The sequence below is a fragment of the Pseudorca crassidens genome, chromosome 4, assembly GCF_039906515.1.
Source record: "Pseudorca crassidens isolate mPseCra1 chromosome 4, mPseCra1.hap1, whole genome shotgun sequence".
Taxonomy (NCBI): Eukaryota; Metazoa; Chordata; class Mammalia; order Artiodactyla; family Delphinidae; genus Pseudorca; species Pseudorca crassidens.
In genome coordinates, this window is record NC_090299.1 from 72698522 (window position 1) to 72715014 (window position 16493).

At 37.3% G+C, this 16493-nt stretch overlaps 1 protein-coding gene and 1 non-coding gene across 5 annotated transcripts in view; both read right to left on the minus strand.

Annotated features, from left to right (window-relative positions):
• SCFD2 (sec1 family domain containing 2) overlaps nucleotides 1-16493 on the minus strand; it is a 414129-nt gene that overhangs the window by 349601 nt on the left and 48035 nt on the right. The gene's annotated exons all lie outside the window — the stretch shown is intronic.
• Nucleotides 10086-10158, minus strand: TRNAE-UUC (transfer RNA glutamic acid (anticodon UUC)). Its single transcript has one exon. It is a non-coding gene; the product is annotated as a tRNA-Glu (tRNA).

Sequence of the window (16493 nt, forward strand, 5' to 3'; positions counted from 1 at the left end):
GAGGCCTGTGTACCGCAAAAAATAAATAAATAAAAATTTTTTAAGAAAGGCTCAGAATACATACAATCCATTCATAACATAACTGTGCTTTAGAGAGACCTCAAGAAATGGAAATCATCCGAGAAAGTCACCAGTCTGTTTAGATTTCGACTGCAATAACCATATGTTCAATTTAAAGATAAGAATGTCTTCAATTCAGGGACTTCTCTGGTGGCGCAGTGGTTAAGAATCTGCCTGCCAATGCAGAGGACTTGGGTTTGAGCCCTGGTCCGGGAAGATCCCACATGTCGTGGAGCAACTAAGCCTGTGCACCACAACTACTGAGCCTATGCTCTAGAGCTCACGAGCCACAACTACTGAGCCCACGTGCCACAACTACTGAAGACTGCATGCCCTAGAGCCCGTGCTCCACAACAAGAGAAGCCACCCAATGAGAAGTCCATGCACTGCAACGAGGAGTAGCCCCCGCTCGCCACAACTAGAGGAAGCCAGTGCAGCAACGAAGACCCAACACAGCCAATAAGTAAATAAATAAATAAATATTTTTTAAAAAAAGAATGCCTTCAATTCAAAAACATAGTTATTAAACTTATTATCCAGTTAGCAATTTCCTAGCTCAGACTTGGACTCAGTGACCATATTTACATAATACTGCCTTCCCACATAAGGCATGAGATCCAAAGGAACAAATGGATATATTTCATAACAGGAAATGCCAACAGAACACTACCTTGTGAATCAGCAATTATTCACCTTTGCTGCTCCATTCTGTTCCCTTCTGTATACCTTTTTCTTACACACACAAGCCATTAACACTTCCTTATATATGTCATGAAAGCAGGGGGGTTTTTTGGTAAAAATTCGTAACATGTTAATTGGAATTTAGTAAAAGAGTACTTCACACAAATGCTTTAAAATATAGGCTAGTGACATTTTTAAAATATAAATTTAATCACAATCTTACATAAAACAAGTCAAAATCAACTGACTGACTACCAAAAATGCTATACTGTGAGGCTAACAACTTGAGAAAACTTCTCAGTTCATATCAACTAAAACTGCAAGCAACTATAACCAGGTGTTGAAAAAGTAATAGAACATTTGTTCACATCTCATATTACTAAAAAAACCAAAAAAACTTGTCAGGCAGATTTACATGGTGATTTTAAAATGTCAACCCAAGAAGGCTTTGCAACACATTTTTTTAAAGTCCTAAAAACAAGGGCTATTTTATATCAAAACTGCGTAATACATAGCAACTCTTTGAAAAGGGACAATTTTGAAATTTGAAAAATAGTTTTCAAGTAAGAAAATCTATTAGGCTTTCTTTTTTATAGTTTTTAAGGAAGTGAAATGGGCTTCTGATTTCAATTTAGTTAAGAAACAAACACAAAACTTTAACCACCATCAGTTCTATGTATATTTTGAAACTCTTATTGAAATAGAATTATCTCTTGGGAGAAAGGGGACATATCTGGAAAATAAAAGGATTTCATATATTTATATTGTCTGTGATCCTTATAATATTGAATTCCATTGTATTCAAATCAATTATGGAACTTACTCTTCCATTTATTATATACATTTGATAAACTATAATTTTCTGAACCTGCTTTGTGGCTTGGTAAGATATATTTAAAATATCTACACATATATGATTCTTTGTTGATTTTCTTTAAAAAAAAAAAAGTATTCTGTCAGTGCTAGATTTGATTTAATCCCCAAATTGTGTCTTAATGGTAGAAAGTAACAATCTTTCTACTGGTGGTAGACTCTCAACCACTGCGCCACCAGGGAAGCCCCATTGCATGTTTTTTATTCATCATTGTCCTGAAAACACGAATGAAAACACAGTGTGTGAAATGTGAATAAACAAAGTTATGTTTTTGGGGGGGGGCTTTGTTTTTTGTTTTTTAATAAATTTATTTATTTTTGGCTGCATTGGGTCTTCCCTGCTGTGCGCAGGCAGGCTTTCTCTAGTTGCAGCAAGCGGGGGCTACTCTTCGTTGCGGTGCACAGGCTTCTCATTGTGGTGGCTTCTCTTGTTGTGGAGCACAGGCTCTAGGCACATAGGCTTCAGTAGTGTGGCACATGGGCTCTAGAGCGCAGGCTCAGTAGTTGTGGTGCATGGGCTTAGTTGCTCCGCGGCATGCGGGATCTTCCTGGACCAGGGATCGAACCCATGTCCCCTGCATTGGCAGGTGGATTCTTAACCACTGTGCCACCAGGGAAGTCCTCAAAGTTATGTTTTAAGAGATGTATTTCCAGAAATCAAATATCAGCATTTCATTTTTCTCCTTTTTAATCATTTTTCTAATATAATAAAGGCAAAGTATATTAAAATATTTAAATATAACGTTCTGTTAAAACTCTGGTTTATTAACTCACACATAATTGGCAAACATGAATAATTTTAATATTACACAAAAATATCTATTCATTTGTCATTTTTTCTCATTTTAACATTTTGTGCCGCCAAATAAGAGCAGCTGGACACAAAATAAACAAACATAGCTGAACCCTGCAAGCCACAAGAGGAGCTGAGCACTGATTACATTCCTAGTTCTTCTTGGCTCTGCTTGGCCACGTGCACTGTCTTGGAAGTGCTTCCTGTTTGGTTCTATAACCAAACAGCCTCAGCTCCTCTTTACATTACCTTCCAGTGAGCTACCTTCAACTCTTTTGTTCACATAAAGTCCCATATATGCAGTAACGTTTCTTTATCTATAGTCTTTATCTATAGGAATTTGGCCAATCTTTTTAACTGTGCTAGTATTTTTATCGTTTACTTTAGTGCTCTAATTATAAATTTGTATCGATTTTTGAATGGGCTTCTGCTAGTGATTTTTGTTTGTTTGTTTGTTTGTTTGAGGTACGCGGGCCTCTCACTGTTGTGGCCTCTTCCGTTGCGGAGCACAGGCTCCGGACGCGCAGGCTCAGCAGCCATGGCTCACGGGCCCAGCCGCTCCGCGGCATGTGGGATCTTCCCGGACTGGGGCACAAACCCGTGTCCCCTGCATCGGCAGGCGGACTCTTAACCACTGCGCCACCAGGGAAGCCCTGCTAGTGATATTTATTTTATCACGAGCCTTGATAACTAGTATGTGATTTTGCAAAACAAGTTTTCCAAGAATGCGTGTAAATTATAGCCAAAGCACTTATACTAATATGTAGACAATGGTGGCAACTCTACTAATATTAAACTGTTGGTTGGTGGGCAGCACTGTCAGGGAAAATTTCAAATGTTAATTCAACAGTTGGCATAAGAGAGCCAGAATCTTGTGTACCAAAGATGGTTTCGGAGTTTTGTAAATAATGTACGAAAGGTTCAGAGGGTAGCATGAACACATCGGTTTACATCCTCTTCTCATTTCATCAGAAAGACAAAAAGGAATTAAAAAGAGAAAGGAACACACAACAAAGAGATCGTGAGATAGTCCATAAGCAGACAAGACTTCAAGCACTTTTCCTCCCCATCTGCTGGTTATCTTTGTAACTTACATTACATACTTAAACTTTCTTCTTTGTTCTGTCAACTACAGATGGTATGCTATGGCTTTTCGTCTTCTAAGCAGAGGATATTAGTTCCCCCTTACCCTTCCCTCTACTTCGTATTTCCCCCTTTCATCTTCCAAATCATCTGTACTTTTATTTTCATCCGGTCAAGATTGATAGCATTTATATTTTGTTTTGTAACCATAATTTAGTCTAATGTGCTTTTTCTATAGAATGATTCGAAACTTCAAAATTAGTCAATAGTGTTTGTATCATTATAAACTATATAACTATTAATGACAGACCCAATGTACAAGCTATGATTACATTTCCTTATGCATAGAATACACTTGGGTCCTAGAATGCATATGGGCTTTTTCTGAGGGGGCGGGGGAGGAGCATTCCCTGCTTTAATCAAAGTTGTAAACTCTCCTAATTTCTAATACACTGTCTTATCTTTGAAGTCCGTGTTGTGTTGTGTTGTTTTTTTTTAAATCGAGGTATAGTTGATTTGGGGGGTTTTTGGGGGGTTTTTTTTTCCCCTCCCTGAATACTTTACTACCAAACTCCTTCATTCCCCTGTTCCATCATGGGCAGATTGTTCTTTAGGCCTTTTTGCACAGTCAGCAGCCTGGAACGCCTTTTATTGCTCTCCTCTATTGGAACACCGCTTCGCTAAATCCCTGATTTTTCTTTCTTGCTATACTGCCTTGTTTTGCTGGACACCCTCAAGTAACTTCCTCGGAAAAGATGTGTGGAAAGCAAAGTTCTCTTATCTCTGAAAAGGCTTTTTCTTGCCCTCAAAGTTTAATAACGGTTTATCTGGATCTACAATTCTAGGTTGAAAATAATGCATTGCTTCATTATCTTCTGGCTCAGCGTTGCTCATAAGAAATGTGTGCTAGTCTCATTCTTGTTCCTTTGTAGATAAGCTTCTTTTTTCCATCTTGAGGTCCACAGGATCCTCTCATTCTCTTGTAACTCTGAGGAGTCACAGTGATTGTGTCTAGTTTAGAGGGTTTTTATTCTTTCCACTTGCTTTTCAGTTAAGCCTATTCTATATACTTGATATGTCTTTCTTCACATCTGGGAAAGTCTTACATTCTTTCTTTGCTAGTTTCCTGTCCTCTGCTTTCTCTCTCTTTCTGAAACTTCTAATAGTTCTTGGGCCTCCTGACTTGGTTCTCTATATCTTTTATCTTTGGTATCATATTTTCAATGTCCTGTTCTTTCTACATTTTAGGAAATTTTCTTGATTTATCTTTAAACTTTGGCTGAATTTTATTTTTACAATAATATCCTTATTTCTAAGAGCTTCTTTTTTAACAAGAGCTTTATGAGCTTTAACTCACATACCATAAAATTCACCCTTAAAATGTACAATTCACTGATTTTTACTATATTCACAGTTATGCCACCATCACCACTATATAATTTGAGAACATTTTCATCATCTCAAGAAGAGAGCCTACACTCAAATTTCCCCAGTTATGAAAAAGACATACAGCTATAAATCCATACATATTAGAATACAGCCTGAATAAAATTTTCAGTTGGGAGATATAACTGTACTTAGTTATACTAGGAAACTGAGAAATAACAGAAATGAGAACATTCAGGTAATTATAGCTATAAGAGAATTCTGGCTTTTTTATATGTAATAATACTATGGTCATGCACTAAAAAAAATGTTTTTAATTGAAGTAACAGAGGAATAGAAGAGTACTAAATCATGCAGCAAAACAAACAGTAAAAATGAACTTCCTCCCCTCCCCCCCCCACCAAAGGCTTTGCCTAGAATATGTGACAAGGCACTGCAGCAAAGAGGGGCCATCTGCCCAGAAGATACAACCAATTTCAGACTCAGAAGCCTCAGGTATAATGGAGGTGAAAAGTGAGGGGTATAACATAAAGTAAAGCTTACACATCTTAAGTATGTAGTTCTGTTCACTGTTACACACACATCTATCCACGTAACCACCACCCAGATCAAGGTATGGAATATGTCCAGAACTCTAGAAGATTCCGTCAATACCTACCTAGTCAATAAGCTCACAACAGCAAACTACTACTTTTAACTCTCTCAACACAACTCACTTTTTTGTCTGCTTTTGAACGTCATAATAAACAGAATTATACAGATACACTATTTTGTATCTTGCTTTTTTAAATTCAACATCATCCAAAATCTCAATCTTTTTTTTTCTCACTGTGTTTTATTGTTCTATATGACTATAATAGTTTCTCTATCCATTCTACTTTGACGGATCTTTAGGTTTTATAGTTCAGGGCCATTATAAATAATGATGCTATGAACGTTCTACTACATACCTTTTGGTAGACTCATTTCCATTGGATACATGCCCAGGCGTGAAACCACTGGATCAGTGTACACTTCTAAAGTTGATACTGCCAAATAGTTTTCCATGGTTTATCAATATAACCACACATTTTAAATATGATCAAACTTAACATAATTTTTAAAGTATACATACAATGTTTAAAACCTCGCACAATTGTATAATTAAGTTTCCTTCATGGTATTTTATGCTGGGTAGCCAAAACTCTAATAAGAGAGAGAGGAGAAAAAAAAAAGTCACAATGGAAACCACATTGCCATACTCTTAGTATGCACCTTTATTTTATTTTTCTCATTGTCTGTTTACTTGCTTATTTACTTACTTTCTTACCTAATTACATACAAAAGGCCTGGAAGGCAAGATACTGATTTCAGAGCAAAGGTTACATTGAAGAGTAAGATGATAGGGAGGGGGGATAGACAATTACTTTTTATTTTACTAATGCTATGCTACGAATTTTAAACACTATTTTACTTTTTAAATAGTCTCTTGGTTCTGATATAAAATAATGTCTGTTTCATGTGAAATGAACAGACCAGTATTTTTCTCTGGGAAATCTGAGTCTATTACTATCACTGATTTGTACAATGGATGAAGCATTGGCTTTCAACAGAAAAAGAAATATAAGAGTAATAATAACTGTCGGTTTCCCACCTCTACTGAGGTCAAAGGACAAAGAAATATGGTTAACATGCAGGTGGAGAAACTTAAGTCAGACATGAGAAAAAAATTCCACGATCGTGATGACTATTAGGCATTGAAACAGGTTATTAAGGGGGGGAAGAGGGAAGACAGTATAAATCTTCTCCCGTAGGGATTTGAAGGGCAGTATATACAGCCATCTGTATAGTGAAACTTGGATAAAACCCAGCTGGGAATTGATGTCCATTTTTTTAACACTATGAATACTGAAGAAGGATTTCCTAGGATATCCTTTAAACAGTATATGTTTCTTGTTACACAAATTTTTGAGCTCTGTAGTATTACAAAGACAGAATAAGAAAGTAATGTGAAAAGATCATTTTAATTATATGAATCAATTCAATCAAATGGATCCAAAATTGAGAAATCTATTGCAAGATATGTTTTCAGGATAGTACAGAATAAAGTATAACTGCTGCAAGACCACAGGTCACAAATAGAAAATAAACAGCTCTCCCTGAAATTTTTACAAAAACAGTGAAATATAAAACCACCAGAAACACTTAGGGTTTGGCTTTCTTTGGAAATGCAGCCTTCCTGAGGCTAAGTTAAACACTGCATCAGTGTTTATAAACTCAGCAGAGAGCACAGAAAGGAACAGACAGATTACCCCTGTTATCTAAGGGGCAGATTACCAGCCTGCCAGGTAAGCAGCCTTTCCTTGGTGGGTCTACCCTGACTTGGAAAGAATAGCCTCCAAGTAAAGCAACTCCCACAGCAATGGATCTTCCCTTGGGGTTTTTAAACTCCTAGCCCATATTCTCATATGTTGAGGATCCCTTCTGTTGAGAAAATATAAAGATTAATAAGAGGAGGAGGAGAAAAAAATGAAGAAAAAGATGCACCAGTTAAACTTAAAAACATAGAGCCAGAGGGCAGATGCTTGAAGATGGGATATTAGAAATTCAGATTCCCATTTTGTGGATGGGGAAACAGAGAAACAGAGGCAATTCAGGTTCTGTTTTAGGTGATGAAGTGTAAGAAAGAAATATGTGCTTAGTGACCTTAAGGTTTTCGGGCATTATTAATCATTAATTCAATAAAAACTCTTTCTGTCTCTTTCTCTAGATCCTCTTCTTCTTCACGCCCCTAAATGGATGTGTTCCTTACGACTCTGCCTTCAACCCTCCTCTCACTCATTCTACTTTCTTTTCCTGGATGATCACCCTTACGTTATACTTCCTTTAGAAATTCACTACTTAGGCTCCAACATAATCACTAGGTAACTAAAACCCCAATCTCCACTTTCACTTCTGGAAATCATTACTCTAGTCACATGTTTTCCAACTAAGATGATCAGGAAGCAATCATACAGGCAATGTAATTCCATCCCTAAATCTGGTAGAATACTCTTCATATGCAATTGTATGACCATTGGTCATTATTTTTTATAATGTCTTTTATCTGCCCAGGAGGCAGTAAATAATTTTATCATGCTATATCCTCCTTTTACAGAACACGCTGAATTTCACAAACATTTATATATTACATAATAAATCATCTCATCTAATTGTCGGGTTAGCAGACAATAGAATCCCCATTTTGAAGACAGGAAAACAGATTCAGAAAAGTTAATTAACTTGTTCATCTGAAAATAAGACAGTATTTTTTCATGTTTCCTATCCCCTACAAGGACCTAATTATATACTATGAACACATAATAAATACCTTTTAAATGAATGAGAACAATTGTCTATTATGGCTAAATCTGGATAATGTATAGAAAAAATTTCAATGAGTTTTCCCCCTTCTACTGATTCCAATGACCTCTAGAAAACTGTGCTAATCTTGGACCCCAGAGAATATGATGCTCTTTTAAATAATGGTTCTCGAAGGTGTTCCATGGACCCCTGGGTCCTTGAGGCACTTTCAAGTAGTCAGAAAAGTCAGAACTATTTTCATACTAATACAAAGATGCTACTTGATTTTGTTACTATCCTGTGTTTGCATTGACAGTACAAAAACGGTGGTGGGTAAAAGTGCCAGTGCCTTAGCACCAATCAAGGCAGTGGTACCAAATTATACGAGTAGTCAGTTTCACTTTCAGAATGGCCATGATGAAAAATCAAATGTTACTAATTTTATCAAATCTCAACCCTTAAGAAAACATCAATATTTTGTGTAAAGAAATGGGAAATATACAAAAAGCACTTCTGGGGCAACCAAAGTATCAGTGCAACCATTGCCTCAAGGAAAAGCACTGATGTGATTACTTGAGTTGTGAACTGCTGTTCACACTGTTTTAATGGCATAAAATTTTTACCGAAAAGACAACTGAAAAAGTATGGTTCTTCACACATTTTTTCCAACAAGTAAATGAAGTGAATCTGTCACTTCAAGGAAAACAATTAACAGTTTGTATTGTCAATATCGAAACTCAAGTTTTCATGTGAAATTATAATTTTGGAAAACTTGTATCTGCCCCTATATCTTTACATTCCTAATACTTAAAGATTTTCTAATGATATCAGTGGTGATATTGACAAATGTGGCTTTGTTATATTTTATAATATATGTCAACATTTCGAAAATCTGCATAACTTAAAGAACCAATATTGCCCAAGTGATAATGTACAATGCTATAAAATAATATGTGCATAAAAGAGCCACTCAGGGCTTCTCTGGTAGTGCAGTGGTTGAGAGTCCGCCTGCCGATGCAGGGGACGCGGGTTTGTGCCCCGGTCCGGGAAGATCCCACATGCCTCTGAGCGGCGGGGCCCGTGAGCCATGGCCGCTGAGCCTGCACATCCAGAGCCTGTGCTCCGCAACAGGAGAGGCCACAACAGTGAGAGGCCCGCGTACCGCAAAAAAAAAAAAAAAAAAAAGAGCCACTCAAAGTGCAAGAGACACCAATGGGTTTTAATGTACCAGAGTATGGAAAATTCAGCAATATGGTTTCATATTCCACATTGCAATTAACCTGTAAGAAATTACCTCTTGTAAACCTGGTGTAGTATCAAAGAATATCTGCAATTTTCTGGAAAGTTATTAAAATACTCCTTCCTTTTTCAACTACGTATCTTTTTAAGGTCAGCTTTTCTTTATATACTTTATCCAAAATAATGTATCACAACAGATTGAATGAAGAAGCAGATATGAGAATACAGCTGTCTTCTATTAAGCCAGACGTTAGAGATGTGCAAAAATGTAAAGTGGTACCACTCTTCTCCCTACATTATTTTATTTGAGAAAATATAGTCATTTTTCACAAAAATATGTTACATTAACATGTAATAGGTTTATTATAATATTTTTATATTAATTAATAAATATTTTTAAAATTTTCCCTGCTTGAGTTCCTGACGTGATATTTTCTTTCTATCTGTCTCACATGTATCAATAGATATACTCCATCCATTGTAAAGCAATTATACCCCAACAAAGATGTTAAAAAAAATATATACTCCACATAAACAAAAGCTCTTGGTGTCCACGTAGTTTCTTTTTTTGTTGTTCATAGGTTGTTGTGAACCTCAATAGCGTTTTTTTTTTTTTTTTGGTCGCACCACATGGCTTGCAGGATCTTAGTTCCCTGACCAGGGATTGAACCTGGGCCCCCAGCAGTGAAAGTGCCGAGTCCTAACCACTGGACCACCAGGGAATTCCCCTCAATAGCTTTTAACAATGTAAAGGGGTTCTGAGACCAAAGAGTTTTGAGAACTGATGTTCTAAATCAGTGTCACTCTTGGATTCCATAGGAGGGAGATAGAAAAAGCAATCCATTAAATAAATACATAACAAATACCAACTGACAGTATTAATTCAAGAATTTATTTATTCATTCCATAAACACTTACTGAGTATATAGTAACTTCAAGGTCTTGTGTTAGGTGTGGACAATACTAAGAAGCACAGATAAGAATTCTCAGGCCCAACTACTCAGGGTCTGGTGGTAACTGCTATAATAGAAGTATGAACAAAAACAGTACCGATAGGGATAGAAGATGTCATCTTTTAGAAAGAATGACAGGGGATGTGAGATATGATGGAGAAAACGTTGGGGGAGAATTTTAAAAGCCTGAAGGATGAAATGAGCATTCTTTTTTTGGAGGGAGGAGGGAAGTAGGGTCAGGCTTTAAGATCAGTAGCAATTATTAACCAAGTATCCATGTGCAAGGTACAACAGGGGATACAAATATATCTATAGTCTTCCAGGAAACTAGAATTAAGGAAAAAAAGCATAAAACAATTATCAGAAAGAGAAAGATAACCAGAAGAGCAGAGTGACATGAAGACCAAGGGAAGAGCATCAAGAAAGAAGACATGATCAGATGCTACAATATATCAGGAAGAACAAGAAATATCATAAAGGAAAGTTGTAAATAGAAATATTAATGCATATAACTGAAAGTAGAAATACACATTGTCCGTCTACTACTCATTCACATGCATCAGGCAATCCATTCATTCAAGCAGCAAGTACTAAGCCACACACTATATACCAAGCCAAACAGCCAATGGAGAATATGAAATGGACACTGTCTAGCAAAGTTTTGGATCCACACACATTTAACTATTTTGCACTGTGGTTAAGTGCTAAGACAGAGCACTAAGAGAAATAAGAGAAAGAGCTGTGGGTCCTCAGAAGCCAGAGCAATCAATGCAGCTTGCTGAGGAGGGTGTAGGAAGAAGGTTAAAGGGGAATTAGATATGGTTCCACAGAGAAAGTGACATTTGTACTAGATCATGAAAAATAAGGTGGGTTTGACAGGAAAGTGTTTGTGTGTGTGTGTGCATGCCTGTGTGCACAAGCACATAGTGTAAAGTGAGTGGTTATATTAGTCAAGGTCCCAGCAGGAAAAAGATGGCACTCTAACAGGAAAAATAAGGCAAACATAACAACAGGAATGCCTAAGAAGTTAGGCTAAGGGAAATCAGGAGTGTTAAGGAAAACCAACAAGGGAAGGGTAGAGGGAAGCAACCAATTGCATGCTAGCAGGGATGAAGCGAGGCAAACAATACCCTAACCATACTCTCCCCCCACCCTCTAAATCTCCTGCCCATGCCTCCCATTGGCCAAACCGAACTGAGAGGCCAAGGGCAGAAAAGCGTGCTGAGGCAGTCCATAACGGTTAGCCGCCAGAAGCACAGGTAGAGAAGGGTGGAGGAAACCTGGAGGGACAATCAAACGAGAATATTTCAGGTGAAAACAACAAAGACCTGGATCTACAGAAGTTCCTGCTGAGGAATGGGGAGTAGGGAGGAAAAGCAATTTGAGTGGATGGGTGAAGCATGAGGCTAGAAGTCAGAAAGATTTCTATAAATAGCATGCTAAGGAGTTGGGACACTATCTTCAGGCAATGGGGAACCATCAAATGGTTTTAGACAGAGGAATGGCACAACCATATCTGTGTCTGTGGCTCTGTAGCAGCTGCCCACCCCCACCCCCACCAGTTTTATTCCTGATACAGAAGTCAGACAGACCCGGGTTGTATCCTGGCTGGGCCCAGGCAGAAGGTAGAAAATACACCAGTTATTTGAGCAGAGAAAATTTAACATACAGAATTGTTAACTGGGTAACTGAAAGGTAAACGAGAACTCCAAGGTATCATGCAGGCAGCAACTGTTGGAAGCAGCTACCACCAGTAGGATGGAAGAAACACAGAGGCTGGAATTATACCTCTTGAGAACGGAGTGCTACTTGGCTATGTTGGTGCCTCTGAGGAGGGGGTGCCATGAAGCAGGTTCTGCAAGTACTGGAAGAACTGCAAACTGGGTTCAGTTGCTCCCACAGGAAGGACCTGCCACTGCCGGGGTGAAGACGTGCTGCTGGCATGACACTGACAAGCAGAAGCAAAATCCACAGGCAGCAGGGGGAAAGAGGCAAGTTGCTTCTTCCCCTTCCAGACTTGCAGTTTCCCTCTGGCACCCCTCATCAGTGTAGCCCACCAGGAAGCCAGCTGAAGAGCAGGATGTGGTCTGCCCAGCACTGCACAGCAGAAGGGTGGGTTGAGATCTGGGGAGGGGGGAGAAGAGTACCAAACTGACAAGACTACTGGGAGGATTAAATGAAACAAACTATGTAAACTTGTTATAATGCCTGAAACAAAGTAGCTATCCAATAAAAGTCAATTCCCTTCCTCATTCCCCAAACTGTGGCAAGAGCTAATACATGAAGACAAGGATATGTGAGAGTTCAATAGTGCATGTTCCCTATGAGGCATCCAGATTTTCTTATCTCTTATCAATTACCATATATCAAATGGTACGTTAGTCTTATTAGGTTTTAACCTATCCATTTTGCAAAGTTTCACAATCTCCACACCCAGTTCACACACGCACGTACACATGGATGTGTATGCATACATGTTCCCCTTAATCCCAAACAAAATTCTCCACAATGAAGGCAAAAGATATAAATGTGATCAAAACACAGAACTGGATGAACTCAATACCAATAGTAGGAAGCAGAGTACTCTCAATAATGTTGAAAAAAGTATACATCGAATAAAATTTTAGTGTTTTGATTTAAGCTATTTTTCAAAGCCGTAAAAGGAGGAAATGATAGTGGGTGTGGCACTGGTGGGAAGCAAAAATCACTAATTTCATCTGGGACTTCATTAAGAGAAGTATGGTGTCCAAAAAGAGGCAAAGAACAACACATCTTTACTCAGCTCTGGACATCACATTTTAGGATGGACAAAACAAACTAGAACTTGGTCAGTGGCTCAGAGCTAGAAAATGTGTTGGTTAAAGGCTAGTCTTTTCACAAATGGTTGAAAACACTCATCACATTTCATTTGGAAGAGAGACACTGATGGTGATTATGTGGCGCTAACACTCCAGTGCTGCCAAACAAGGAGAGTGAATTCAGAAGCTTCACAACGCACTGGATCAGATTATCATCTGGAAACGTAGCTCAAGAGATTTTCCTGTAAAAGTGTGACCACTGAGGCTTGGGAATCCCAAATACAGCCAAGGTGATTTGGGGGGTGAACAGAGTCAGGGAAGAGGTAATAACTAAGCTGAAAATGGAAAAACTATTTAGAATTCTGCTTAAAGAAAGAATGCGTTATCAAAAGGGAAATATTCAGCGTAAAGGCTAGAAAAAGACAACTTAAGTGGAAAGAATGAATTGGTACATTTCCAAGAAAGAAAGGGGGAAATCACCTAATTTGATTTGTTTGGTTTGATTTTACAACCCTCTTATAATATAGTTTCCCACGTAGATTTCCCCACAGATAGAATATAACTGCAGCACACCAATTCCAGTTTGTCTGACTTCACTCTGCTCAGAGCTTTCTTTCTCCTTCAAAATTCCAGGAAATAGTTTCCCCATTTTTATGGATAAATAAATTGAAATTTGGCTAATAAGTAGCAGAACTGTGATTCACCTCCATGTGTAACTGACTTTGCACTCCATCACAATCAGGAGAGCCGGAAGTCCCAGAAAACAGAGAGAGACGTACAAGAAAGTGGTGACAATCTGGTAGTGAATATCGCAAAGAAATGAAGAAGAATGAGGGCTGAGAAAAATGCCCTTATATTTAGTAGCCCAGAGGACTTGTCAGCAAAAAAGTACCAGAAGCCAGACTACACTAGATTAATAAGCAAGAAAATAATAAAGAAACAGGCGTTGAGCATAGAATACTTTTTCAAACAATCTGGCTGCAGAACAAAGAACAGTGTCATAAAGAGATCTGTTTCACTTTAGCCCTAATAGGCTCTTTCTGCCAGCCATTAAATATAGCCACTCTGCAGAGAGCTATGGGAAAACCGGTGAAGATCCCCCAACCACAGTGTCAGTCCAGAGGAACAGATTCTCTGTAAATGGAGAGATTGAGATGGGCATCTTACTCTGTGAGTGAACATTTTGGGTCCAAACAAATGGGTTTCTTAGAGTCCATTTGTTTTTTACTTTCAGAATACATTTTCCATGATGAAAAGCCAGTGGGAAAAATGCAATTCAGTTTACAATGTTTTAAAAAACCACTTTTCTGGAACATGTATGTTTAGTTAACTGACAATTTAATAACAATCTCTTGGAAAGAAGGCATATGTTTATATGTGAAATGATAAAATGAATTTTTTTCTTTCTTTTGGCAATTCAACTTTTTTCCCCTAAGAGAATGATGATTATTTCTCTTGGTGCTCATGATGTTTTAATATTAACTTACCTTTTACTGAGAAATTTTATATAATGGGATCCCTCCCAGTGAATTTAAATATAAGAAAAGTCTTCAATCTAGAATTAAAATATCTGTTTAATGTCTCAAAAATACCAGAAGCCTCTATCACAGTCAAAAAAATGTGTACTTCAGTAGAATTGACAGCAGGGGTTGAGAGAACAGTGCATAGTTTAAAGTACATTTCATAGCTTTCAATGCTGCTAGAAAAAGCATTCCAGCCATCTAGGATATCAGAGCATGATTTTTCTTTTTTTAATGATAAGCAGATTTCAAATATCAATGTTTTATTATGTTTAAATTCCAGCCCTTTTCCTTACTGTTCACAGTTATGTATCTGTTGGTATATGGAAATGAGACACACCAGAAATTCTGACCCGTGATATGAAGCAGAAATGCATAGCCACAGTGTGTTATCTTTTACTAAATTATAGTTGGCACACAGATAGAATAAGATTTGGGCCAATCTTTTTGGTCCTTCTTACAACAAAGTTGGCTAACAATTGTCTGATTCTTTCCTTCTTTTTTATTTTTCCTCTCCTCACCCTCCCCCATGTCTGGAGCTTGGGGATAAATCAAACCATCTTATCTAAAATTTTTTTGGTTGACAGAAAACTCAAATATTTAAATTGAATTCCTTATGGGGCTACCCGCTTTTTTTTTTTTTTTCCTGCCTCTGATTATTTTTAAAAGATACAGAGCTTTAGAAATGTAAAGTGTTTTGATCTTTCAAGAGTCCTGCATTGATTGAGCAATAAAAACTGATTTATGCTCTGTGATAGCATCATAAGGTTTTATCACTGCAATGCAATATAAATTAACCTTATCACCCAGACCCTTTGCGCATTCCTACTTTTCTCTATTCATGATGTGAATTAGTTCTTATTTCAACATATTCACAGATAAGGAAATATTTTAGGTAAACATATGTTATTAATGTGTACCTATAACTGTGGAAAGAAGAGAAAAGCCAAGAAAAAATGAAAGGAAGGAAGGAAGGAAGAAAAGAAAGAAAGAAAGAAAGAGGGGAGGGAGGGAGGAAGGAGAGAAAGATACAAGAATTATAGTCGAATGCCAGGATGATCTCAAAGAAACAATTTTATTTCTACTTCAAAACAACATGTAGGACTCTGCCCTTGGTTGTATGAAGTTAGGATAATTTTATAAATAAAAAGCATATTCCCTCACATTAGAATGTCTAGATTTGAATTCCAGTCCTACTCCTTATCAGATGTATGGGCTTGGGCAACTTAATTTTTCTCTATTCCAGCTTCTTTATCTGAAAAATGGGATACTCATAGCACCCGTCTCAGAATTACAGTGAAGATTAAATAACACATGTAAAGAGTTAGAAGAAAACCTGGCACATCATACGTGCTCAATAAATGTTAGTTATTTTCACTTTTCTTATCACCCTTCATGTTCCTTAAAGCCCTCATATATAATCACCTAAGACACTGAAAGTTATGATTTTTGTTCATATTATTACCCTCTAACTTTTTTCCTTCTAGGTTCATCCACATTCTTTTCCTTCCAAAATTTTGTTCTTCTATTTCAACTTGACAGTTTGATTTTTTTTGTACTCGTTAGGAATCAAGAATTTGGGTGAGAAATCTCAACAAGAAAAATTTACCCATCTAGTAAAATGTACTAATATTTATTGGATACCTAAGAGCAGATTATAAGAGAAACCTTATTTTTTAAATAGAGAAATAAACTTTTACAAGTTTCCAGAAATAAATTCTACCTATTAAAACCAGATTCAATATCCATATCTAAATATTTCCATACTAATAAAATTATTTAATTT